At 44.8% G+C, this 27,737-nt stretch overlaps 1 protein-coding gene across 6 annotated transcripts in view; it reads left to right on the plus strand.

The window, feature by feature from the left end:
• Positions 1-12,821: 12,821 nt before the first annotated feature.
• RCBTB1 (RCC1 and BTB domain containing protein 1) overlaps positions 12,822-27,737 on the plus strand; it is a 50,328-nt gene continuing 35,412 nt past the window's right edge. For 3 of the 6 annotated variants that reach the window (XR_008665756.1, XM_055335750.1, XM_055335754.1), the window contains exon 1: positions 12,822-12,924. The gene's annotated coding sequence lies outside the window, so the exon portion shown is untranslated. Of the gene's footprint in view, positions 12,925-13,070; positions 13,343-13,478; positions 13,627-25,756; positions 26,665-27,737 lie in introns of those variants that run through there. The other 3 variants (XM_055335753.1, XM_055335752.1, XM_055335751.1) reach the window with 3 other exon arrangements.

The raw sequence follows: 27,737 nt of genomic DNA on the forward strand, positions 1-27,737 counted from the left end.
ATCCTAGAGACCCAGGATCGAGTCCCACGTCGGGCTCCCTGCGGAGCCTGCTTCTCCCTCTGCCTGTGTCTCTGCCTCTGTGTGTCCCTCAGGAATAAATAAATAAAATCTTAAAAAAAAATTAGAAAGGATGACGTTTGTCAAGATCATATGTTTCTATAAAAGTGTTTGCATTGGATGTGCCCAGGCAGCAATGATGGGACTTCAGTGCAGCAGGACACTCTCCCCCTCAGTCTCAGTCTCCATCTCGGTCTCTTCGCTACATTAATGGCTTTGGAGGACTTGGGGTTCTAAAATTGTCGCACACACCCCTTATAACTAAAAGAAAGCCAGGATATTTTCTTTAGGAGCAGGAATTTCAATGACATGGCTGTTCACTTGCTAAGGAATCCGGTTTTGAGTGTGATTTCTGCCACTTGTTGCCCGCGGGACATTAGATCAGCTACTCGGCCAACAGCAGTTTCAGCTTCTTCGTCTGTACCGTGTCACACGTCACAGTGTTGCAGTGTCACAGTGCGTGGGGACGTGGGGATGGAAGGGCACAGTGGGGCAGGGCCCAGCCCTCTGTTCACCGCCCCTCCTGTCCTCCTCCCAGGCAGCAGCCAAGCCCCGTGTCCCCTCTTCCTGGGCACTTGGCGGTGGCCCCGGCTGAACTGGGGCGATGCCCGGCCCGGGAGAAGAGGGTGCAGGGCCCGGGGGAGGCTGGGTTCATGGGACCCTCCAGTGCGGCCCCCCATCCTTGCCACTGCCTGGGTTCTCGGGGAGGCCACTTGGTCAAGATGCTGGAACCGCAGGCGGCAGGGGCCGTGGCCCCCACAGCGCTCCTCGGGGACACGGCCTCGTGGGGGCCCTCCTCCTGGAAGATCCGTGAGCACGAGAGAAACTTGTGTTTTGTGAAGACACTGGGATCCCGGGGCTTGTCTATTAGGTCAGCTCAGCGTTCACTGAGATGCACGTGGAGCATCTAGGCCACCGGCCACCTCCTAAATGTTAGATGACATTAATGTCACGACTCTCGACATAAACCACCGGGCGCGTGGCTGGTTTGCAGGGTTGAGTGTCTGACTCTTGGCCTTGGCTCGGGTCGTCAGGAGCCCCATGGAGTCTGCTTGTCCCTCTCCCCCTGCTCCTCTCTTTCTCTTAAGTAATTAAATATATTTCTAGAAATAAATAAGTATAAATCAGCTTAAAACTCTGAACTTCAAACACCGTAATAGTAGGGAGATTCCTTCTGCGGTCAATGAGATCTGGCTTTTTGTTTTGTTTTGTTTTTAAGCCAGAGAAAGTCTAGGAAATAAGTTGTGGGTGGAGTGGTAAAAATCTGTGCTCTTCGTGTATGCCATTTGCAGGAAGTCATGATCAATATTTTTGTATTTATCTTTACTACTTTTTTGAAAAAATGAACAGAATATGAAAGAAAAATCAAGTTGGTACCCATCTTTAAAATCATATTTAAAATTTTTCTTCCTTGTGATGACATTAGTGTCATCACTGAGATTCAGTGATTTCTCTCTGTTTCACACAATGCCTACCCTTTTTTCATAAAAACATTGTCTTTCTTGGCTCTGACACTTTTGGATGTTTAGTGTTTTTATTTTTAATTTATTTATTTTTAAAATATTTTATTTATTTATTCATGAGAGACACAGAGAGAGGCAGAGACACAGGCAGAGGAAGAAGCAGGCTCCATGCAGGGAGCCTGATGTGGGACTCGATCCTGGGACCCCAGGATCATGCCCTGGGCTGAAGGCAGGTGCTAAACCAGTGAGTCACCCAGGGATCCCTATTTTTTTATTTTTTAGATTTTATTTTTAAGTCATCTCTATACCCAACATGGGCTTGAACTCACAACCACAGATCAAGAGTCTCAGGCTCCACCAGCTGAGCCCGTCAGGTGCCCTGTTGTTTTATTAATGCCTCTTCTCAGGTTTCTCTAATCAAATTCTACCTCATTTAAAGTCCAGATCAAAGTTCATGCATTCAGTCAAAGCCTTCTAGGACGTGCTGGTTGGAAGGATCCCACTTGTACTGAACTGTCAGATTTTTTTAAAAAGATGTATTCATTTATTTGAGAAAGAATGAGTGCAGGCACGGGGTGGGGGAAAGGCAGAGGGAGAGAGAGAATCTCAAGCAGATTCCCTGCTGAGCTAGGAGCCCAACGCTGGGGTCAATCTCACGACCCTGAGATCATGATTTGAGCCAAAATCAAGAGTCCATTGTTTAACTGAGCCACCCAGGTGCCCCTGAACTGTAACATTTACACAACCCAAGGCTCTTGCCATTTGCTGTCTTCTGGGCTAGAGTTTGTTTTCGGGTGGGTTTATATAACTCGCTTCCCACTCATCAGACTGCCAGCTATTTGATGGGTTGGACTGTGCATTTTTGATTTTATGTTGCCCACAGAAAATAGAGCCTGTGCTGTTATTGATGATCGACTCATTGGTCTGAAAGCCCCAAGTTTATGAGATTTCCCACAACATTTTATTATCTATCTTTCATAGAGATTTATAAAAATAAAGAACAATGGCTCAAAGTTTTCTTCAGAGATAAAAAATAATTTATAATTGGGAGACAAGAGTGGGAGAGGTAGTACTTTATGGTCAGTGGTTTGGGTTAGAGGAAATTTACAAAAGAATAAGTGAGTGCCTTGTTTTCCATATTGATATAAGGGCAATTCTATATGTGTTACCAGTTAAACTTTTTTTATTGGGCATGGAGCCTAACATGGAACTTGAACTGATGACCCTGAGATCAAGACCTAAGCTGAGATCGAGAGCTAGATGTTTATCCAACTGAGCCACTCAGGTGACCCCCTATTTACTTTTTAAATTTCTGTTTTGCATATTTGCTTAAGATGTTTACCTTAAAAATATTAAAAGTTATAGCTGAAAATGTTTCGTGTTGTATATTCAACATCACAAGGGCTGTAGAATGTTTGATCTCTGAATCTTGCCTTTCACCTTCAATTTGATGCTAATTTCATCCTGTGTTTATCCTTTAAAAATTGGTAATTTTCTGTAATCAGAGTTTACTTAGTTTTGCCAATGTTCTATTAATTTCTTAGCTCATCGTTGATTCTTGCCTCCTGATCTGTTCTTCCAAGTTTATTTTTCTAACTTCTCGGTCTGTGAGTGGGAAATTCTCTTAGTCTTGGTTTGAAAATGTCTTTGTCCTCACCTTTGAATGCTAGTTTCACTGGATAGAGAATTCTAGATTAACAGATATTTTCCCCTACCCTTTGAAAATATTATCTTCCTGCATCTACTGCTTATGACAAGAAGCCAGCTTTGTCTATGTATCACTCTTTATAGGTAGTGTGACTTTCAGGCTCATCCTAAACATTCATAGAACCCAGGGCAAAAATTACAAATGGAGGCCCACATACAATACATCTAAAAAAATTTTAACTTTCAAAACAAGCTAACAACTTGTTAAGTAAAATATTTTCTATCATCCAATCTTGAGAAATACAGCCTTTTAAGGGCTTGGATGATCAAGCCTTGAATTTAGGCCTCCTGGAATCCTTAGGGGGTGGCAGAGAGAGATCACCACCCTGGCCCATGCCTCGCAGCTCATCCTCCTTGTTTCCCAACCTGGCTCCATCCCACACTGCAAGGGACTTCACACACAGGCTTGTGGACACTCCACTTCCAAGCCCTCCAAACAGCCTCTCCCCGGACACCCCATGGCCCTAAGGGTGTGTAGTTTGTTCTTGGGGGTTGGACATTGGGAAGAGGCCCACAAAGGTCCTGAAAGTGGGTTGGAGCTGTCTGGGCAGGGGATTCTAGGGTCTTGGGCACCTGGAGCATGATTTGATGGAAAGGGCAAACTTTGGGTCATGTTTCTTATAATAACCTTCTTAATGGTTTTCTCCCAAACCTGTTCTCTACACTGTATCAGAATTTTTTAAAAATGTAAATCACAGCCTTTTACCCTCTCCTAAAAAATCCTTTATTTTTTAAAAAATATTTTATTTATTTGAGAGCAAGAGAGAGAACACAGAGGGAGAGGTAGATTCAGACTCCTCACTGAGCAGAGAGCCTGACGTGGGACTCGATCTCAAGACCCTGAGATCATGACCTGAGCCAACGGCAGGTGCTTAACTGACTGAGCCACCCAGGTGCCCCTAAAAAGTCTGTTAGGCCTCCTATTGCATTTGAAATAAAACCCTTTAAAGGCTGCAATGCTCTAAGTAATACTTTGACATGCCAAGCCTGTTGGGAAGAGCTTCCTTCCAAGAACCTTTCTTTTTGAAACATACTCTCCTACTTGCTCCTCGCATGGCTGACTGCAGTCCCTTGTGTAGTTTCTGGCTTCAAGGCCACCTGTTCTCCAAGCACAACTTCCCTGTTATTTGCTCTCATTGCATCATGTTTGTTTCCTTCAGAGTACAAATAACAAATGTATTCATTCGCCTGTTTGTCTTCTCCTCCACACTGTCATCTATTCAAGGGAGCCTGTTGATTCTGGGATGGAGATCAGCACATAGGAAAGCTATCGGCGGGTGCTCTAATCAACCCCTGTTGAACAAAAGAAAGCAGGATGGGGCATAAATCAGGGCGTGGGCGCTGGGTGCCCTGAAAGGGGCCTGGCTTTGGGCGAAGCAATTCTCTTTAGCCGCAGCACTTCCTAAGAGGGCTGACCGCTCTGGTCTGGACAGGGCAGTAGGGCACCCAACCAGCCCGTGCCTTGTGTGGATGTGCTTTCCTCATGTGAGTTCTGGAAGCACCTTCTTGGAGAACTCTGGCGGGCCCGTTCCCTGGGCGAAACCTATAAAAGGAAAGTTAGTAAGGTGAGCTCCTGCTGTTGTAGCTGGCATTAGGCTGCAACCAATACTCATCCTCTCTCTTCTGCGGCCCGTTCTTGATTCTCTTCACTGGTGATTAGCACCTCTGAAGGTTTAGGTGACTTACCTAGTGGAGTGACGGAGTCTTAAAACTGATGAGTTCCTCTTCCTGTTTACCGGGTCCTTCTCAGACTGTGCCTGTTGCCCTTGTCCATTTGCCATCAAAATTGCACAAGTACTAAAAGATATCCTAGTTGATTACCCAGAGGCCAAGCATATGCCTCCCGGTCTCCACTATGCAATAGTAGCTCTACTGCCTCTTGATAGGAAGAGTCAGTTACCCCCATGAGGATCTTTTTTCTTGCCTGCTGGTCCTTGGCATGAAGGGCCCCACATGCTGGGGGTGGTGGAATAGCTTGAAGTTCATTGAAGACTTGCTGTGTTCCCTCATAGAAATGTTTCCCTTTTGGGAACTAAGACCTTTATTTTATTTTTTAAAGATCTCATTCATTCATTCATTCATTCGAGACACAGAGAGAGAGAGACAGATATAGGCAGAGGGAGAAGCAGGGTCCCAACGGGGAGCCTGATGCGGGACTGGATCCCAGGACCCTGGGATCACGCCCTAAGCCAAAGGTAGATGCTCAACCACTGAGCCACCCAGGCATCCTGGGAACTAAGACCTTTAAACCTGTGGTTACATTTGTAAGGATGAAAAGAACAAACTCCCCAAGTGGGTCACTTGGATTGATGGCACATAGGGACACTCCCACTCCCACACCTTTGATCCCACTCCCGGGTATTCTCCTGTGGGGGATACAGCATCATATAATGATGATTGATTCAGAGCATGCCTGCATCCTGGAGGGTAGCACTTTATCCTCATGGGGTATCATCTCCAAGCTGGTACATCAGCCAAGATTTCTGGGTGGTATGTTGTGTGATGGGTTCAAAGCGATTCCATGGTCATATCCCACTGCCACATCTCCCCTGCTATGTGATGAGTTCCTTGGTCGGATACAGTATGTGGGATTCCATAATGGTGGATCAAATACAATATGAGCCCTTGGACAGTCATGTTGGCTGAGGCTCAGCAGGCAGGAAATGCCAACCCACAAAATATGAGAATGTTTATGTTGAAATAAATGACTGACTCATCCAGGGTGGAAGGAGTCCAGTATGGTCTCCTTTTTGCCAACAGGCTGTTTGGTATCTTCAAGGGATAGTGCAGTCTCGGCGATGGTTCCTGTTCCTGGCAGGTTGATCATTTGGCCATGGGAGTAGTGAGACTGACCTTGGTGAGTAGGAGATCATGCTGCTGGGCCCACGTACAGCTTTCCTCCGTTACCATGCCTTCTCTGTTCATGACTCCATTGTGCCAGTACTGGGGTGGCTGATGGAAAAGCTGGCTGGCGCCAACTGGCTGGATCATTCTACTTGGGTGTTTAATGCCTCTTTAATGATAGATGCTCTTAGAATCTGTGGAGGAAAGGGATGGGAAGGATTGGGCAGAAAGGGAAAATGGGCTTCAGTACGGTAGCAAGCAGGGCCCATCCAACCCTGTGGGAAGTTCTGAAGCTGAGATGATTCTTTAGAGTTGTCCCGTATTGGGGTCAAAGAGTCTGGTCTTTTTTTTTTTTTTTTTGAGTCTGGTCTTAATAATCCTACATCAACCAATCATTTCTTGCAAGCTGCTCCTAGAAGGGGCATGACCTTGAGTGAGGCAGCCTTCTTTAGTGGAGAAAATGACTGAGAAGGTCTATCAGTGCACAGCCGTCCCAGAAGCTGGGACAGTCTTCAGTCTTAAAGGAGAGATAGGCTGGTAGAGCAGAACCTCCACAAAAGAGGCCCCATTACTATTTTTTCCACCGGTATATACTCAAGCTTAATATAGTATTTAGCACACAGTAGGCATTTAAAAAATCTTTTTGAATAAATAAACTACTGAAATGTCCTGCTTTCTTCAGTTTGGAGTATGAAGGTCACATCTCACCCTACCTTCCTGCATTTTACTATGAGAATTTAAAAATTTAAAGGAGGGTACAAAAACCACTTCCCAAATTTAACATTTTGTCATATTTGCTCTCTCTTTTCATGGATAAGTATATGTACTGTATTAGTTTCGTTCTCTGTTTGTCTGCTGAACCATTTGCAGACCTTGTGACACTCTGTTCTTAAATCCTCAGGTAGGCATCTCTAACAATATCGACATCCCCAATATTACTATGATCATACTGAAAAAATAACAGAAACATTTAAAAAATCACCTCATATCTAATAATCAGCCCATATTAAATTTCTGATTCTCCACAAAATATCTTTTTATAAATTTTTGTTTTTATTTTTTAAAGATTTATTTATTTATTCATGAGAAACACACAGAGAGAGGCAGAGACACAGGTAGAGGGAGCAGAGGGAGAAGCAGTCTCCATTCAGGGAGCTCGATGCGGGACTCGATCCCAGGACCCCAGGATCATGCCCTGAGCTGAAGGCAGACGCTCAACTGCTGAGCCATCCGGGCGTTCCATAAATAAATTTTAAAAATAAATTTAAAAAATTATTTTCCAAAAGAAAAAAAAATTATTTTCCAATTCTCCATTACCACTTCTCTCAATCTTCCCCCTCCCTGTATTTATGCTGTTTATTTATCCCAAATATAAGAGCAGAAATGGCCCCCAAAGTAGTTGGATGGATACTAATTGAGGTTGTAAAACTTATTGTGACTGATCATGTTTACCTATTCGGTGAAGCTAATTGAAAATCAAGAGGCGCCTGGTTAAGTGTCCAACTCTGGATTTTGGCTCAGGTCATGGTCTCAAGGGTCATGAGATCGAGCCCCATGTCAGGCTCCCAGCTCAGCAGGGGGTCTGCTTGGGATTCTCTCTCTTCCCTTCCCTCTGCTCCTCCCTGCTGCACTCTCCCTCTCTCTTTCTCAAATAAATAAATAAATCTTAAAAAAAAAGAATTTCTTTCTAGGTTGATTCTATATTTTATTACATTTATAAAATCCTAAGACATGCCATCTTCAATTCTCAAAAATAAGTTCTTTTTGCAGCTGTCAGATAGATGTCTGCGTATTACAACTGTATTACAAAAACAGGTAAGCAATCTTATATAGTGACCTAAGTGTTCCCTATTTAGCTGTTACAAGAGTTGGTGGCCTCTGGCCTTTTTTTTTTTTTTTTGGTTTTATTTATTTATTGAGAGAGTGAGAAGGAGCACATGAACAGGTGGGAGAGGGAAACAGAATCGCAAGCAGACTCCCCATTGAGAATATATCCTGATGTGGCACTTGATTCCCTAATCCTGAGATCATGAGCTGAGCCAAGAGTTGGGACATTGAACTGACTGAGCCACCTAGGTGCTCCATCCTCTGGCTTATTTCTTTCAGTCTTGACCAACCACAAGAAAAGGTGGAGACAATCTGGGTGCTCCTTGCTGTTTTTCTTCTCTCAGAAGAACTAATGTTCAAGTCTTTGAAGAGGTAACTGAAATCTCTTTTAATTTTGCTTGCGCAGTATCAAGAACCTTCCAGTGACCCATGAAGAACAAGTGTCTGCCTAAGGGAGCTTCAGAAGATATTCTTGGCAAAGACACTGTGTAAGAGGCTTGCTCCATTAAGTGTTAGTTGGTCCAGCTGAAGGAAGCACATGGAATTGGCTGACGCACACTGGGCCAAATTGAAACTCACAGCGCAGTAGAGGAAAAGGGAGCAAACAAAAGATGATGACCTGATTTTCCATTTACTGAGAGATTACTTTCAAAATGAAATTCTGAAGCCCCTGAGAGTGATTAGAATTGTTCTCCTATGGGGCACCCGGATGGCCCAGTGGTTGAGCATCTGCCTCTGGCTCAGACTGTGACCCCGGGGTCCTGGGATTGAGTCCCACCTCAGGCTTCCCGCAGGGAGCCTGCTTCTCCCTCTGCCCATGTCTCTGCCTCTGTGTCTCTCGTGAATAAATAAATAAAATCTTTAAAAAAATGTTCTCCTATGTCCCACTCAACCTTAAAGCTTACATTAACTGTATTTCATTGGGTTCTTTTTTTTTTCTTTTTTAAAGATTTTATTTATTTATTCAAGAGAGAGCATGAGCAGGGGCAGAGGGAGCCTGATGATGACGACGACGGGCTGGATCCCAGGACCTTGGATCATGACCTGAGCTGAAGGCAGACGCTTAACCGACTGAGCCCTCCAGGTGCCTCTCGTTAGGTTCTTGACAGATACTTTCTGCCAGCTTACTCATGTATTACCATGAACATTAAGAGGGGTCCTCCCTACTCGCTGGAGGTAAAACCCAGTTTCTTTCTTAAAGTACTACTTGTAAATTTATTTTGCCCAGTAGAAAAATTTAGAGTGCTCTGACATAATCCTGTTTGGAACAAGTAATTTTGCTGTTTTTATTTTTTTTAATTTTTTAAAAATTTTTATTTATTTATGATAGGCACACAGTGAGAGAGAGGCAGAGACACAGGCAGAGGGAGAAGCAGGCTCAATGCACCAGGAGCCCGACGTGGGATTCGATCCTGGGTCTCCAGGATCGCGCCCTGGGCCAAAGGCAGGCGCTAAACCGCTGCGCCACCCAGGGATCCCCAATTTTGCTGTTTTTAGATAACAATTATAGACAGCTTCTGAGACTGGGATAAAAAAAGTTTAAAAAAATCACCTAGCACTAGTCCACAAGGCAATCATAGGTGAAGAGCCTATGATTTGTTTGATGGAGAGTTAATCCAATACATTACACTAATACTAATGAATATGTTCGTCTTCCAAGCACATCAATGTTAACCTAATTAGGTTTCCTTTGTCCCAGAGGTAAATGAGGTCACCAAGACCAGCTACATAGGGTTACTCACTTTTCCTAAATAAATTATACTGCTTCATGCCTCCCTATTTTTGAACATACGGCTCTTTTTTCTGGAAGGTCTTTCTCTCCCTTCCATCTAACTACTAATTGTCCTCCAAATTCATTTTCCCAGAAAGTTTTTTTTTCTCCCCTGACCTTCTAATAGTGGTCCTTCCTTTGTGTTCACCTGGCATCCCGTATCATACGTTTTTCACTGTGTACTAGAATAATGAAACAAACTACATATTCCTGGAGATCAGCAACCAGGTCTCATCCAACCTTTTATCCTCAAAGATGTTCCAAATATGGCATCTGGCACATGATACAATGAGTGCTCAGGCAATATTTGAGGAGTCAAACCCTAAACCTCAATTTCTTTTTCAAACAAATATGTTTTACAGAAGCTCTTTTGATTACATTGTAGCCTAAAGAAACAGATTTCAGGGTTGGTTTGTTTTTGGGACAAAGTGGGCTCAAGGAATTTTTAGTAAATTCACCAAACTGCTACAACCTTGGTCAAGCCACTTCATTCAGTGGATATTGAGGGTCTACCACTTGGACCTTCATTCAGTGGACATTGTATTAAGCCCAGAGGTCCTGTTTCAAAGATTTCTTTTTTCTTTATTTTTTAAAGGATTTTATTTATTTATTCATGAGAGACACACAGAGAAAGAGAGGCAGAGACACAGGCAGAGGGAGAAGCAGGCTCCCTGCAGGGAGCCCCACTCGGGACTCAATTCCGGGACCCTGGGGTCACACCCTGAGCCAAAGGCAGGTGCCAAACTGCTGAACCACCTGGGGATCCCCTGTTTCAAAGATTTCTTAACCTAGGGACCAAGATAGTGACAGGCAGTTTACCTCTCACAGGAAATGCACCGAACGTGTCTAGGGGGTGTGAGATTTATGTACCAGAATATGCAGCTGCCAGGAAATTGGGAAGAAGTTACAGCAGACGCTGTCTGAATGAATTTCAGTTGTTGAAGCTGTTGAATCAGGTCGGGGGAGGATGCAGAGAAAGAAAACAAGAGTAGGTGAGATTTGATCTGGATTTTGAAAGAAGGAAGTAGGAGAGTGATGTGTACTTGGGGTGTTGTTAAAGGTAACCTGAACCCTGCAGCAGTGAGAGCAGCGAAAGAGAACTGTTGGCAGTAGGAGAAAAAAGACCTCCCTATGGACAGCCCCAGGGGGCTCTGCGGTTTTAGTGCCGCCTTCAGCCCAAGGCCTGATCCTGTCAGGATCGAGTCCCGCATGGGGCTCCCTGCATGGAGCCTGCCTCTCCCTCTGCTTCTGTCTCTCTCTGTGTCTCTCATGAATAAATAAATAAAATCTTAAAAAAAAAAAAAAAGAGAGAGAGAGACCTCCCTATGGAACTGGGCTCCCTTGCACTAGTGCAGTAAGATTTCTGGATAAAATCTGTTTTGATGCCCTAAGTACTTCTGACTCCGGTTTCCTTTAAGCGGGGAGAGGGTGGGGATTCAGGGCATTTCCGGCAAACGCCGAAGAATGCACGAAGGCAAAAGACACTAAAGCAAGTAGGGAAAAAGTAATCCAAAGGAAGTGGAGCAGTCCAGGAAAATCGGAATTCTCTGGAGCCAAAGCCTCGGGTACAGCTGAAGTGCCGGGAGGTGTGGAGGAGCGGCCTTCGCCAGGAGACCACCTGAGTTTTGGTGATACTGATCTCTTATGTTTTGTTTTTCTGTTTATTCGTGGGAGCTCACGTGGGAACGGCCCGTTGGAACAACACTGCTTAGAAAATTCTGCCAAGGGGGCTGCCGGGGTCGGTGAAGGATCTCAAGATGGTGGGGCGAAAACTTGCTCTAAAAACCATTGACTGGGTAGCTTTTGGGGAGATCATACCCCGAAACCAGAAGGCCATCGCCAACTCCCTGAAATCCTGGAACACGCTAACCTCCAGGTTGGCTCCTCTTCCTGAGAAACCACCTGCTATCGACTGGGCTTACTACAAGGCCAATGTGGCAAAGGCCGGCTTGGTAGATGACTTTGAAAAGAAGTTTAATGCCCTGAAGGTTCCTGTGCCAGAGGATAAATACACTGTCCAGGTGGATGCCGGGGGAAAAAGAAGATGTGAAAAGCTGTGCTGAGTTTTTGTCCCTCTCAAAGGCCAGGATTGAAGAATATGAAAAAGAGCTGGACAAGGCGAAGAACATAAATCCATCTGATCAGATGATCACATGACCATTGAGGACCTGAATGAAGTCTCCCCAGAAACCAAATTAGACTAGAAGAAGTATCCCTATGGGCCTCACAAGCCAATTGAAAATTTATAAACTTGGGTTGAGGAGAAAGCCCTGCCCCTCATATTATAAACGTTGGACATTAATAATAATGATACGGTAAAAAAAAAAAAAAAAGTAAAAAAAAAAGAAAATTCTGCCGAGGGGATCCGCGGGGTGGGGGGCTCAGCGGTTGAGCACCTGCCTGGGGCCCAGGGCGTGGTCCTGGGGGTCCCGCGTCGGGCTCCCCGCAGGGAGCCTGCTTCTGCTCCTCTGTCTCTCTCTATCATGAATGAAAATAAAAGCTTTAAAAAGAAAAAGAAGAAAAAAAAAGTTCCGGGATCCCTGGGTGGCGCAGCGGTTTGGCGCCTGCCTTTGGCCCAGGGCACGATCCTGGAGACCTGGGATCGAATCCCACGTCGGGCTCCCAGTGCATGGAGCCTGCTTCTCCTTCTGCCTATGTCTCTGCCTCTCTCTCTTTCTCTCTCTGTGACTATCATAAATAAATAAAAAAATTAAAAAAAGAAGCATTTAAAAAAAAAAAAAAAAGAAAAAAAAAGTTCCGCCGAGGCGTTAGGACTTTAGCCTCCGTCCCACGGAGCGACCGGGGTTCCCAGGGCGCCCTGCGATCCTTTGTAGAGACGGTCGCGGTCTCCGGAGCTCCTGCGGCCTCAGGTCACTCACCTGCAGGAAGAAGGGGAGGGTCCGTCGCGGTGAGGCCCCCCCCCCCCGCCAGGGTGCCTCCGGCGGCAGCGCGTGCGCAGTGAGTGCCCCGAGGGCGCCCCGGGCCGCCGAGCGCCAAGCCCGCGCGGGAGCGCGCCGACCGCCACCGAGCTCACCGCCACTCTCCCCCGCGGGGCCCCGCCCCCGCCTCGTGCGCCCGCCCCCCGCGGCCCCAGCGAGCCCCGCCCCCCGCGCGGCGTCGGCGTCACGTGAGGCGGCCCGGCCACGTGACCGCGGCCCCGCCCCCTCCGCGCCTCCCGAGCGCCGGGCGGCTGCAGGCGGGCGACTCCCGGGGCCGGGCCCGTGCGGACGGCGCGACGCGGCGGCGGGCGTCCAGGTAGCCTGGGGGGGGGGGGGCGAGCTCGCGGGGCCGCCGTTCCCCGTGCGCGTCCTCCCCCGCTCCGTGGGGCTGCGCGCTCGGGCCCTGGCTCCCTCCGCGGCCCGGCGGGAGGAGTCTGCGCCGCCGCGGGAGCCGGGGACGAGGGCGGGGGCCGCGCGGGCAAAGTTTCCCCGGCTCCGTCCGGACGCGGCTGCGGGCGCTGCGGGCCCCGAGGAGACCCCCCCCCCGGCAGTGCGGCTCCCGGGGGGCGCACCGAGGAGCCCTGGGCCTGCGGCCGGCGCCCCGCCCCCGGCTCCCCTCCGGGTGCCCTCGACGCCCCCGGGACGCGGCGGCCTCTGACCCGCCCCGGGGTCGTCCCTGCAGAAGCTGGGCACTGCCGAGCCCCGAGCGGCAGCACACTGGAGCCTAGAAGCAGGTTCTGGCTTATTGGACGTTGGCCCGTCTTTTATTTTGTATTATTATTATTATTATTATTATTATTATTATTATTATTATTTGGCGCGCGCAGGTGGGAAGGGGGCGGGATTCTAGCTCTTGGAGGCAAAAACGGAGTTTTCCGAGGCTGCGGTGCTTCGTGGGGCGGTGACATCAGGCCCCCGGGGCGCAGCGTGCTGGAGGGAACGCAGGGGGGAGCCGACCCCAGGGCACTCTACAGTGTGCCCCGGACTTCAGAAAGTGTCCGTTTGGAGTGAGCACTGGGTGCGTTTCACCTTTGTGTGTGTGTGTGTGTGGTTTTCTTTTTTTAAGATTGGTTTATTGATTCATGAGACACAGGCAGAGGGAGAAGCAGGCTCCACGCAGGGAGCCCGATGCTGGACTCGATCCCGGGACCTCGAGGTCACGCCCTGGGTCAGAGGCAGGTGCTCAGCCCTCGAGCCTCCCCCACCCCTCCATGCGGGACTCGATCCTGGGACCCCAAGGTCACGTCCTGGGTCAGAGGCAGGTCCTCAGCCCTTGAGGTCTTCCCGTCGTCCCCCCTTCCCGTCCCTCGCCTCCCATCCCCCCACCCCATCCCGCTTTTCGCCTCTTTGAAACGCTTTCAGGGTTGAGTAGGTAACTATGTCCATTCTATTAATACAGCAGTTAATCTGTGGCTTGGGTATCTTTTAATGCATCGTGCGAATACCAGTATATTTATTAAGTACTTCTAAGACAGGTCCTATTTCTTCTTCCCTCTAGAAGAAGAGGAAGGATATTAATCATTGAAGAGATTTGCTCTGCACTGATTTTTATGTCCGCGGCCCAGATGATCAATTCCTGGGAACCTCAGAAAGCAGAGAGCCATAAAAAAGCTATCAAAGTTTGCAGCTCAAAAGAATTCTTTTGAATTTTTGAAAATAAAGAGCGCCTGTACGTTTTAGCAAGAGCTTGGCTTTATCTTAAGAATCAGCAGCTCAGACTAGGAAGTCTGAGACCGGGTCCTCCTATATCTAAAAGTCAGTGTGGCCAGGATGAAACTGAAAGGAGATCAAAGACCATTCTTATTATTCAATTTTTTTTTTTCCTGTGTGTACGGCATTAAACCGTCATGCATCATAAACAAGATTTGGGTGCTGAAGGAGGCTAGAGTCCAACTAGGGCATTAGGACACATTTTAAAGATATTCTGTGGTTTAAAAAAAAACAGTCTAAAGATGTTACATATTGTGTACATGTTGAAGGATGCACAGGAGGCATATGGTGAATGTTGCTTGAGTTCAACCAGCATAGACTTCGTGGAGGAGATCAGCTAAGTGACTATCTAAATCAGTTATGTATTTGACCCACAATTTGGACTTAATTCTTTAAAATTCCAAGTACATTAAGTCCACATTATAGATTTCCTTTTTTTTTTTAATTTTTTGATTTTGCAAGGAAACAAAATTTAGAAACTAGAGAAGCATAAAGAAGAATGTACATCACCTGTAATTATAGTATCTAAAGATAACAACAGTTAATGTTTTGGGGGCATACATCCTTTTTACTATGCAAATTTACTGGGTTGCTGTGGTCAGACAGTGAGATTCTGGGTTATGAGGGATACTGTGATATCCAAATCTAGTTCATACTGGAGTCTAGGAGAGGCAAGAGCAAGGGTTTGAATATTGAAGAATTTAATTTAGCCAGGTCTATTTGATTGTGAGTTTAGGTAAAGAGATTAAATAGTAAGAGTTGAAATAGCTGGGGATGCCTCGATGCCTCTATTTTTTTTTTTTTTTTAGTGTTAGATTTTAATGAATGAGATCATACGAACACCTCATAAATTGTGTGACCTTTCAGGAGATCATGAATTTCACTTGGTTAAGACTATACTCAGGCTATTCTCGAAAGATGACGCCTATCCTTCCCACAACCCTAGAAAAGAAGATTCTGTGGCTTTCCTGAGATTAGCATTCGACGGGGGCCAAAGAGGAGTATGTTTGCCGAGATGTTCTTTTCAATGCGTAAGAAAAGGTTTTCTATCCCCCTTCCAGTGCTTCAGTCATGAACTTGAAGAGTGGAGTGGAAACATCTAGTAATATTGTTGACAGCTGTGGTAAAGCATCTCCCATGATCACTGCCAGCAGTATCTCCCATCACTATGCTTGACTGCTGCACCTCCCATTAAGATATGGGGTCTGTGTCTGCTCCCATGGAATCTAGGAGGAGAGGCCACCTGCAGTGGCCCAGCTATGTGAGTGAGGCCTCATGAGTAACCTCAGCTGAGTTACTCAAAACACAGAATTGAGGGCAGCCTGGGTGGCTCAGCGGTTTAGCGCCGCCTTCGGCGCAGGGCGGATCCCGGAGAGTCCTGGGATCGAGTCCCACGTCAGGCTCTGTGCATGCAACCTGCTTCTCCCTCTGCCTGTGTCTCTGCCTTTCATTTTCTCTCTCTCTCTGTCTGTCTCTCATGAATTAAGAAAATCTTTTTTAAAAAACCCCACAGAATTGAAAGAAATAGCAAATTGCTCTTGTCTTAAGCCACGGAGTTTAGGGATGGTATGTTATTCAGCAAAGGATGATTGAAACAACAACATAGCACCTTGCGTCATAAAACCCTTGGTCTGAATCTAGGTTCACACATAAGTCAGTCCCAAGATGGGATCCCTGAGCACAGAATTGAGGGCAGCGTATGCAGTAGGGTGCCTTAGTGATAAATCTCTAAATTATCAAATCTTTATTTCACATTGCATAAGGATGTACTTCCTGAATTAGTTTTCACCGAATACTGTGACTGTATCTTGTACTCTGCAAGGTAACTGGTTAAGTCAAAAATCATTTTGTGTAATTGGTTATTACCAGTCTTAAGTTAACGTGTTTTAAAGGAATTACCCATTATCGAGGTGATGGATGTGTGGTGTTTTCTTGCAGTTTGCCAGTTGATGAATTTAGTACCATGATCGTAGTCATAAATACTTAGAGTACAAGTGTACGATCTGCTGCAGTGAGAGGTGCTTTGTTCTCAGGGGTCAGGGAGAGTGGGTCTTATGCAGACTGTCATTTCATATGTGTATACACAGGACTTTCAACAGAGAGATGATGTATTGTTCAGGAGCGCTTGTCTCCTTATGTTTGAGCAGTTTCCCATTCCAAGTCTGGTTAGATCAGTTTAAGAAAACAAACAAACAAACCACCTACTTCACTGGAGAAAAAAAAACAGCTCAGATGGGTACTTTTACAGACTGAAGCTTTCCATCTTCTACTGGACTCCATCTTAGCACCTTTATAGGTTCCTCTGCTCAGTGCTTTTTCCCTTCCTCCCTGGTGGCTGCTTTTTAGACCTCAGACCTTTTCCATACCTTCCCCTCCCCCCGCCTTCATTTTCTATTGCTATTTTTCCTCTTCCTCTGAACAGAAAGCTTTCCATTTTTGCAGGGAGAAATAGGTGACCTCAGAAGAAAGTCAAATGCAAATCAAACCCACAATGAGATACTTCACAGCCACTAGGATGGCTGTAATAAAAAAGACATTAATAAGTGTTGGCAAGGATATGGGGAGGTTGGAATCCTCATAAATTACTGGTGGAAATGAAAGCTGCAGAGGGAGAGGGAGAAAAAGAGAAGAGAAATCGTTTCCAACTTCTGATGCCCCATCCTTGAAACTCACTTCCATCCATATCTGTCCTTTCATTCTCCTGGGTTTTCTTTTTCTTTTTTTTTCCTCCTGGGTTTTCACAAAGACGTGCCTCCTTGTTACAACTCGTCTTGCACCTCTGCTTCACATTGCACTTCGTGTTACTTCCTTAGTAACCCTGTTCAGTGATTGTGTCCTGTCCTTATCTTTCTCTCTACTGGCTCCTTCCCACTAACATTTAAACATTTTTCAGTCTCTTGGGACACCTGGCTGGCTCAGTCCGTAAAGCATGTGACTCTTGATCTTGGGGATGTGAGTTCAAGCCCCATGTTGGGTGTAGGGATTACTTGAAAACAAAAGCATTAAAAATTTTTTTTTGGAGACTTTAACATGTTTAAAACAGATCACTCAAAATATGACCTTCAATTCCAGCCCATTTTCATTTACTGCCTAGCTATTTCACCTTTCCTTTACAGGCAAACTTTGTGAACAGGTTGTTTATATTCATTGTTTCCTTTTCTTCATCTTTCACGTGTTCCTCAACCTGCTGCAATCTGGCCTTGTCCACCTACAACTTCACCAAAACTCTTCCTGCGAAGGTCACCAGTGATTCTTGTTCCATCCAGTGGACATACCTCAGTCCTTACCTAGTTTGGTCTCAGCAGCATTAGACCTTGGCACTACTTCCTTTGTGTAATATCCCTGTCCCTAGGCTTCCATGACGCTGTGCTCGCCTGGTTTTCTTCCTACTGTGCCTGTTCTTCACAGACTCTTCTGCAGGGGTATTTCTTTGTCTCTCTGCTGTTGGACGTTTAGAGTTCTTTCCAAAATCCCCTTCTCCCCTTAATCCATACATTTTTCCCTGGGTGATCTCAGGCCAAATTTCCAGATCTCCAATCCAGATCTCTTTCTTGATCTTTAGATTTATAAATAGACCTATTGGACATAGCCACTTTGATATCCCACTGGCAGCCAAACTTCAAATGTCCAGGTTAGACTTCCTCATCTCCCCCCTGAAGTTGGCTGTGTTCTCTGTCCTAACGAGTGGCACTACGGTTCACTGTCACTTAAGCTGAGCAGGTGGGTATGATCGATCCTTAGCTCTCCTTTCCTCTTATTCAGGTCCTTTCCCCCATTCCGTCAGTTAAAGAACCCTCTTGAGTCTGTCTCCTGTCCAGGCCTCTCCATTTCCATTTCCTTGGTACGGGCTGCTTTCTTGCCGGCCTTACCGCAGCCACTTTGGGCTCTCTGTGTTCTCTTTCTTCATCCCCATCTGGTCCCTGCATTCAGCCCAAGTAATCTTTAACAGACATACATCTGATCACGCCACTTCCGTGCTTAAGATCTTTCAGTGATTAAATGTTGCTCTTAGGATGAAGGCGAAGTTTTCTGGCTACAGCCCTGCTACATTTCTTTCAGTTCCTCCACCTGGCATATACATTCACCGTTCCCGGTGCCTGTCCTGTCTTCTCACAGGTAGTTGCCACTGGGCGATTCCATGGCATTCCTGCCTCCCCAGCAGAGCAGTGGCCGCTCGCTCTGGTGAACATCTCTTTATGCACCTAGACCCCCCTGACCCCTTGTAAGTTCTGCTCGGGGCAGGGGAGGGGGTTGTGGTGGTGGCTTTGGGGCTTTTTTACCTAGAGGACATCAGGTAAGCATTTATTGAATGAGTACTGCATTCCTCTGCCTGTCCACCGCTGGAATTTCAGTTTGGCTTTGGGCCATCACAGGGTATGGTTGATATTTTAATGCGGCCAGCAGACACTAGTAGATGGAATCACGTTAGAGCTGCTCATGTAGGAAAGGTTCACGATACCATAAATGGATTTGAACATGGGTCCTTCTATTCCAGCCTTGAACACATTAGAAAAATAAAATCAAGCATTACTGTGTTCTCTCCATTTCTTTAGCCTTTTGACCCATCTATTTTTGAAGTGATCTGTTTTACAAAGCCTTGTATGTTTGGCGCAATGAAGAACAAAACTATAGGAATTACTTCAGATCATCAAAGTTCCATTCTGTTTGCCTTTTAAAAATAGAAGTATCTCATAAAAACAGTACTTCTATAAGATTACAGTCAGCTTCACAACCCTGGAGACCTTGTTGTTGTTGTTCTGCTAATACTATTGCCACTTGGGTTATTTGCTTTTCTAACCTGAGCACGTGGCTTCAGTTGAATTATTTCTTCATTTACAATGAGCTGTCAGATACTCTGTCCTAGAATTGCCTAAAGGTTCTGTGCAATGAAATGAAAGTGGCCCTTCAGATTATTGGGGGGGGCGGGGGGGGATGGAGAATTGCTTCCAGAGACCATAATTGCTAATTGTGTTGGGAAGTGATAGATGATGTCCTCTCCGATGAGTAACAAATTCGAGCAAAACTGATGACAAAGAGGGCAGTCACTATGTTAGGAATTTTAAAACATCGGTCTGTTTTTAAACAAAGGTAGGAGGATTATCTTGTCACCTGTTCATCTTTGTGTTTTTGAAGGATGGCATCAACTCTTTTGGAGAATGCCACATTCTTCAGAGCCCCTTTGTCTTTATGGAATTTGTCAAGTATTCAGGACATTCCCTTTCTTTCTTGTAGTCAGGTAAGCTTGCAGAAAAGAGAAGTGAATGACAGCTGTTTAGTAGCTGGGGCGGTAAAAGCATCAGTATCTCTGAAACTTTGCTTCTTTGCGGTACTCACACCACAGAATGGCTGCAGCAGTCTTAAAGTGTATTTTTATTTATAAAAATCTGAGGCTGAGTCTTAGAGGCCTGTCTGGCCCTTGGAAATACATTTGGCGTCTAAGTCAGAGGTGTAGCATCTGTTCAGTCTCAAAAAGACCATTATAAGAAGTACGGCAGAAATTGATGAGAGTAACATTTGGCTCTTTTGTAACTTGAGAAGTTTCCTGAATTTATTTTGCTGTGGCGTAGACGTGTGACATGACAAGCTGTGGAGTTGCACCCCAGAAGTTAGCCTAAAACCCTACAACTCATCTCTTTGAAAGTCTTACTAGAATTAAAATGCGATACTCAAAAATAGAGAAAGATGGCTACACACTTAAATCTTTTGTGCTCAGACAGGAACTTCCGTTGGTGAAAAAAGGAAGAAAGCTATGAAAAACCCTCATTCCTGCAGGAAACTGGGTGATCTTCACTGAGGAAATGCTTACATTTTTATCATCTGCTAGGATACTAAGAATCTGATTTCTGGAATTTCGTGTAGCAGTTTTCCAGGATATATCATTTTCATTTGGTTGTAACTGTTGTGCACGTAATTTTTTTTCCATTTATACATTCATATGTATCACATGGACCATATATTTGTATGTGGTATTCTGTTGTCTGGTTATTCTACTTGTATTTGAGTTCCAGGTTTCCACTTCCTAGGATCTTTCTTTTAGACCATAATCTCGCAGGTCCCCGGGTGGCTCAGTGGTTTAGTGCCGCCTTCGGCTCAGGGCGTGATCCTGGGATCGAGTCCCGCATCGGGCTCCCTGCGTGGAGCCTGCTTCTCCCTCTGCTTTTGTCTCTGCCTCCCTCTCTGTGTCTCTCGTGAATAAATAAATAAAATCTTAAAAAGACCATAATCTTCAGAGCCAGAGACAAAAAAAAAAAAAAAAAAAAAAGAGCCAGAGACCATGAACGTATTGCTCTTTATGATTTCCCCCAACATTCTTGGTGTGTGGGGTCACTGTCAGAGGAAGAATTAATATATGCTATTATTTTGTTCACGATATCCTACAGTAGTGCTTTTTTTGGTGAGGCATCTTAGACTTTATCAATAGCTCATTAACTATAAATAAATTCCTGTTGTAAGGCAGCTTAGCAACTTAAGCTGATAATAAATCATTACCCATCCAGTTTATGAAAACAGAAAAAAAAACCCTCTATTAGAGATTTTCAGTGTACGTGTAAGTGCTTTAATTTAAATAAAGTTCTTTGCAATTACAAAGTCGTTTTTCATATTTGATGTAGCTATTTGAAATAGTCTGTACCAGGCCATATCTGGTGTGCTCAAGATCATACAGGCCACCTCTAAGGGGCCTGAGCATTCAGAGTCCTTTATGTGAGTCCTTTACTGTGAGAATATCGGCTTCCGAGATAAGGAAGGGTACACACTCCCTCCTGCCCCAAGAATGACGCCACTAGAAGAGTCAGAATCTTGGTGCCAGCTAACCAGCCTGCGTGGCTGTTCACGGTATTCTGACCTCTTCCTCAGCAAGCTGTTTTAGGTCAGCAGGAGACACGTTCTGATGTGGACTCTCCCGTCCGTTGCATCCGTCTCCTTTGTGCCAAATACGTGCAGGTTAAAGTGAGGGTTGATACCTGTGTGGAAGCCACTTGCTAGCACGTTACAATTCTAATTTCTAGCGTTGTTTAATATTGAGAGCATTATTTTATCAAAAACAAAGTTTTCCTTTACTAGTTTCTCCATTTCCTGTTGTTTTTTAAAATCCTGTAAATGTATTCAGATATATTTTCTGCTAGATCAGTAAAGCAAACCTTCCTTTAACAGTTACTTGGTGCCTTGGGGAAGGGAAAATAAATTGCTCCTAGAGGGATCCAAAGATCGGTTGCTACATTACTCCTTTAGTCTTCCATTCTAAATGTAGATTTCTAAAATTGGAAGGTCTGTGTTTGTCCTCTTGACTAAATTTGCTTTCAGAGTGTAAAATAAAATAACCTTTACTTCTCCATGCCACGAGCTTTCTGAGGGGCAGTGCTGGTTCACTGGGAAAAGCCATCCAGGGAATGGGATTTTGATCTGTTGTACCAATGGACACAAAAGAAGTCTTTGGGAGTATAGCGTATATTTTCAAGTGCCAGAGAAAATATGGAGATCCACATGAGTTGACCTATTATCCTCTGAGGTGTTAAAACGCTTCCATCCTCTGCTTTCTTATTTCTGCACTATTCTTGCTTTATTTCCATATGGCAGAAAAGCAAGAAATCCTTGATTCACCTGGGTGGCGCAGCGGTTTAGCGCCTGCCTTTGGCCCAGGGCGCGATCCTGGAGACCCGGGATCGAATCCCACGTCAGGCTCCCAGTGCATGGAGCCTGCTACTCCCTCTGCCTATGTCTCTGCCTCTCTCTCTCTGTGTGTGTGACTATCATAAATAAATAAAAATTAAAAAAACAACAACAAACAATTGAGGCTGAACATATTAATGCTTTGTATAAGGAAGTACTTCCTAAGTAATAAGCAAAAAAAAAAATGTTGCAAAAAGAAAAAAGATTATCTTTTTTTTTTTTTAAAGATTTATTTGTTTATGATAGAGAGAGAGGCAGAGACACAGGAGGAGGGAGAAGCAGACCCATGCCGGGAGCCCGACGTGAGACTCGATCCTGGGACTCCAGGATTGTGCCCTGGGCCAAAGGCAGACGCCAAACCGCTGAGCCACCCAGGGATCCCCGAAAAAAGATTATCTTATTGAAGTACTTCAGAGGTGATTTTTTTTTAACTGTATTTTTTTTAAAGATTTTATTTATTCATGAAAGAGAGAGAGAGAGAGGCAGAGACACAGGCAGAGGGAGAAGCAGGCTCCATGCAGGGAGCCTGGTGTGGGACTTGATCCTGGGTCTGCAGGATCACACCCTGGGCTGAAGGCAGCGCTAAACTGCTGAGCCACCCGGGCTGCCCTCAGAGGTGATTATTTAATATAACTGACATGCTGATTAGAACTCATTTTTATAATAATCTCTAGGAGGACTGGTCATCATAACAAGTAGTTGGTTTAGTTTGAATTGCTATATATGCTGGAAAGTTCTAAGAAGGCTGTATGTCTTTTAGAAGTGTTCCATTTAAGATTTCTCTAATCTGAACTTACCTTCCCAAGACAGAATTATGATTTTACTTTTTCAAAAATATTTTTTAAGACTGGAACACTTCTGTATTTAATTTAAAAACATATAGCTTTGGGGATCCCTGGGTGGCTCAGCAGTTTAGCCCCTTCCTTAGGCCCAGGGCGTGATCCTGGAGTCCCAGGATCAAGTCCCACATCGGGCTCCTTGCATGGAGCCTGCTTCTCCCTCTGCCTGTGTCTCTGCCCCCCCCCCTCTCTGTATGTCTCTCATGAATAAATAAATAAGATCTTTTTAAAAAATAAAAATAAATAAAAACGTATAGCTTTGAGCTTATTAATACAGGTTGATGTAAATCCATGGGATCATAATTTTATTTTTAATTTTTTAAAAAGATCATTTGAGAGCAAGAGAATGTACGCACGTGTGTGGGGAAGGAGCACAGGGAAAGGAAGAGAATCTCAGGTGGACTCCCCACAGAGCACAGTTAAAACCAAGAGTTGGTCCCTTAACCAACTGAGCCACTCAGGTGCCCCCATAATTTGATTTTCAAAAATTACGGTAGAATATACATAACATAAAATTAATTATTTTAACCATTTCTTAGTATACAGTTTGCTGACATCAAAAACATTCATATTATTGTGCAGCGGTTACCACTGCCTGTCTCCATAGAACATTCTAGTCTTCCCAAACTGACGCTCTGTGCCCATTAAACAGTAGCTCCCCGTTCTCCTCTCCCCCCCAGTCCCTGGCAACTCTCATTCTCCCTTCTGCCTCTAGGAGTTTGACCAGGCTAGATACCTCATGTTAGTGGAGTCATACAATTAATTGTGTTCTTCTGCGTCTGGCTTGTCTCACTTCGCCTAATGTTTTCAGGGTTCATCCCCATTGTGTCATGCATCAGTCGTTTCTTTTGGAGGTCAAATAATATTCCATTGTATACAGATAGCACATTTTGTTTATCCATGCATCTGTTGGTAGATGTTTGTGTTGGGTGTTGTGTGTAATGTTGCTGTGATCGTTGGTGTACGACTCTCTGTTCAAGTCCCCGCTTTCAGTCCTTTGTGTGTATGCTAGCAGCGGGATGGCTAGATCACCTGCTAATTCTGTCTTTAGTTTTCGGGGAACTGACATACTGTTTTCTACATTGGCTGTAGTGTTTTACATTCCCACTTTCTACATTTAATTTTACATTAATAACTTATTTTACAGATTTGTCTGGAACACTCTGCCATCCTAGGTTGTAAATTTAAGACCAGAATATCTCTTTCAGCTTTTAACAGTTTAGGGGTTATATATAATTCAAATTAACTAAGCTTTAATTTTCATTTAAAATATTTATCTTTTGGTCACAAAGTGTTCGTTACAGAAATGTGGAATATATTTGAACAGTACAAAGAAAGAAAACATTACCTTTAATCTCTCTACAGAGAAATACATTTGGTGTGTATGTGTCCTTTTATCTGTATGTATTATACTTTGAAAATTGTAATCCTATAACACATACTGTGTTTGAACATAGCTGAGCCTTACAGATACACTTGGTTTTTTGCAGGGTGTTTTGTGTGTTTTTGTTTTGTTTTTTTAACGTGGGAATAAGCTCATAGTTTAGCTTTTTGTCAGCATCTCCTTTGGGATGCTTCATTTGATGGATGCATTAGTACTAGGGAAGGAGAAGCCATGGTACTGTATTAGGATGCTTAATTACTGCTGAATACTTACCAAAGTGTGTGCCTGTCCAGGATGGCCTAGGTTGAGCAGGCCGTTTGAAGAGTCTTCCCTATTAGTAGTGCCTCCTCCTACTAATATACGACTATTAATATACTACTCTACTTTTGGTAGTATATTAATAGAATATTTCCACATAGTACTATTTGAAGCATCTAAATTTGTTTGCAACCTCTGGAGTGATGATTTAAATGAAATGATGTTGAACTATGTTTATATTCCTTTAAAGTATAATCCATAGAATTAGAACAAATCTGTTACTACTTCTTCATGTGTAGGCAAATTTAGTAGATGTCATAAGACATTAGAGCGAGCCTAATACTATTCTTGTGATCCTTCTATTTCTGATTCATTGTCAGCCACAGGGGTTCTTCAGTCTAGATTTCATAACAGGTTAAATGCTAGTTAATTTCCAGTGATTCCACCTGCTTTAGCTTTTTGGATTAGTAGTATACCCCGTTTATAATTTTGGGGTAGAGAGTCAGACATACAAAGTTGATAGAAGGACTATAGGTTGATAGTATGATTTTCTTTTCTTTTTTTTTTTAATTTTTATTTATTTATGATAGTCACACACAGAGACAGAGAGAGGGGGGCAGAGACACAGGCAGAGGGAGAAGCAGGCTCCATGCACCGGGAGCCTGATGTGGGACCCGATCCCGGGTCTCCAGGATCGCGCCCCGGGCCGAAGGCAGGCGCCAAACCGCTGCGCCACCCAGGGATCCCGATAGTATGATTTTCTTAATATTAGCAAAGGTGTTGGGCAGCCCGGGTGGCCCAGCGGTTTAGCGCCGCCTTCAGCCCAGGGCCTGATCCTGGAGTCCCGGGATCGAGTCCCACGTCAGGCTCCCGTGCATGGAGCCTGCTTCTCCCTCTGCCTGTGTCTCTGCCTCTCTCTCTCTCTCTCTCTCTCTCTCTCTCTCTCTCTCTCATCAATAAATAAATAAAATCTTTAATAAAAAAATATTAGCAAAGCTGTCGCTGCCCCCAGGTAAATGGAGAAATTAAACATCTCACCACAGTAATGTAATTGTAATGATGATGGTGGTCATTTTGAGTTAATTAGAAAATGTTGATGGTATTTGCATTTACATTATGCTGCCTTAGGACAAGATATGCCACATGCCCGAGTTCAGGACTGATCTGATCTGATCTGTACAGCGCATAGCACATCCTGAGTTTTTTTTTTTAATTTTTATTTATTTATGATAGTCACAGAGAGAGAGAGAGAGGCAGAGACACAGGCAGAGGGAGAAGCAGGCTCCATGCACCGGGAACCTGACGTGGGACCCGATCCCGGGTCTCCAGGATCGCGCCCTGGGCCAAAGGCAGGCGCCAAACCGCTGCGCCACCCAGGGAGCCCACAAGAACCTCTCGGAGAACCTTGTCCGAGGTCTGAGGATACCCTGTTCGTGTCCTCAGCTGCTCAGCTTGGGCGAGTCTAACGAAGGCATCCTTTGTGCTTTAGCAGCCTGCAGCCAAGGAGGCACCTTGTGCTCATACACTCTTGGGAGTCCCTGAGGACAAAGGTGCATTTGGTCTCCGGTGCCTGCTACTTAGTGGTTTTTGGAAGGAGGAAGGAATGAGTGACATTCACAGGGTTTAACCAGCCAAATTTAGATGGAAGCAAATGAGGGAACACATTTTTTTGGGGGATGGGGAGAAGTACTTTTTATATTTGAAGCATTTTAAAGACAGATGCTGGTATACAGTATTAGGCAAAATAAAGTCAGAGGAAGTAATATTCGAGAAGTTTAACCTCTCAGGGGCCAGGGCTGATGTTCTCTGATGTAAGAAGACTCAGAGGGCTTGGGGTGGAGTCTGGACTGTGCTTTTCACTGCTCTGTGACCTTGGGAAGTCGCTTTACCTCTGAGCCTCATTCCTCATCTACGAAGAATGGATTATGGCCCTTCTTCCTCACAGGAGTATGGAGAAGATGAAATAATGTGTGTGAGGCTGCCTCCGTGGGGCCACAGCAGTCGTGATCACTGTCAGTGTCTTCCTTCCTGGTCTTTACCCACCTCGCGGGATTGTCGGGGTAATGACTTGCCTGGGCAGCAGTACTGCCCTCGTTCTCAGGCCATCTCAAATCCCCTGCAGCTCGTTCATCCCAGCTTGACCACAACGTTACGGAGTTTTATAGGACGGATTCTTGAGAAACCCAGGCTCGTAAAGGTAGGTGGCACGTCACCCTGATTAGTTAGAAGCCAGCCTGCGCCTCAGGACTCTCTTTCCCACCATGCAGACTGTTGGCAATGCTTCTGATCCCGTGAGGGGTGTGGACCTGTAAGATACGTGACCTGGTTTTATGCTGACTTTTAATTTACAAGACTTTGGACAGACGTCTTTAAAATAAAGCTGCAAGTAATTCAGCGATGGGTAAACTCCGTTCGCATAATAAGCCATCATTATGGAAGCCTGGTTTTCCAGTAGCTTGCCAAACCCTTGGGGGCGTAGTTGCCTGTGTGACTGTGATTCATGACTACAGAATAATTGTGCTGTTGTCAGGAAATTGTGTACGTTTGAATGTTAGTATCCCTCTGTGTTGTAATTTTTTTAAAAGTACTTGATTTACTTGAGGGCCAGCATGATACAGAGTGGGGGCAGGGAGGTGGAGGTGGGGGGCAGAGGGAAGCAGGCTCCTCGCTGGGCGGGGAGCCCAATGAGGGGCTCTCCAGGACCCTGAGATCATGATCTGAGCTGAAGGCAGACGCCTAACCTACGGAGCCACCCAGACGCCCCCCCTTTGTGCTGTAATTTTAAATGTGACAAATCATATTTTCTTTGGCTAACTTAAATCCCTCCCCTTTTCCCTGTTTATTTAAAATTCTATATTACATACAATATTAAATTTTGAGGACTATTGATGTGATTCATAACCTAGGAAAATAAAGGATTGTTTTTTTATTTGGAATTCATTCTGCTTGTATTCATTTATACTATTCCTTTCTTGTGACTTCTTCCCTGTTTTGTAAGAGACACAAGGCAGGCCATTTGGGTGCAGGGTAGGAGGCATCTTTTTTGTTATTTCTAAGAGCATTTAAGGCAATCACACCATATAAAGAACACAAAAATCAAGAGCAAAGAAAAGAACAATAGTCCAGTAGGAAAAAAAGGACTTTATAAAAGGATGACGCATGAGGCCAAGAGGTGAGGAGTGCATATGCAGATTCCAGGTTCCGCAATGTGTGGCTTCAGGCCCTGAGTCAGCCACTTTATGATTTGAGCAAATTCTTAAAATCTCTTTG

Source organism: Nyctereutes procyonoides, unplaced genomic scaffold, assembly GCF_905146905.1.
Source record: "Nyctereutes procyonoides isolate TBG_1078 unplaced genomic scaffold, NYPRO_anot_genome, whole genome shotgun sequence".
In the NCBI taxonomy this organism is placed as follows: domain Eukaryota; kingdom Metazoa; phylum Chordata; class Mammalia; order Carnivora; family Canidae; genus Nyctereutes; species Nyctereutes procyonoides.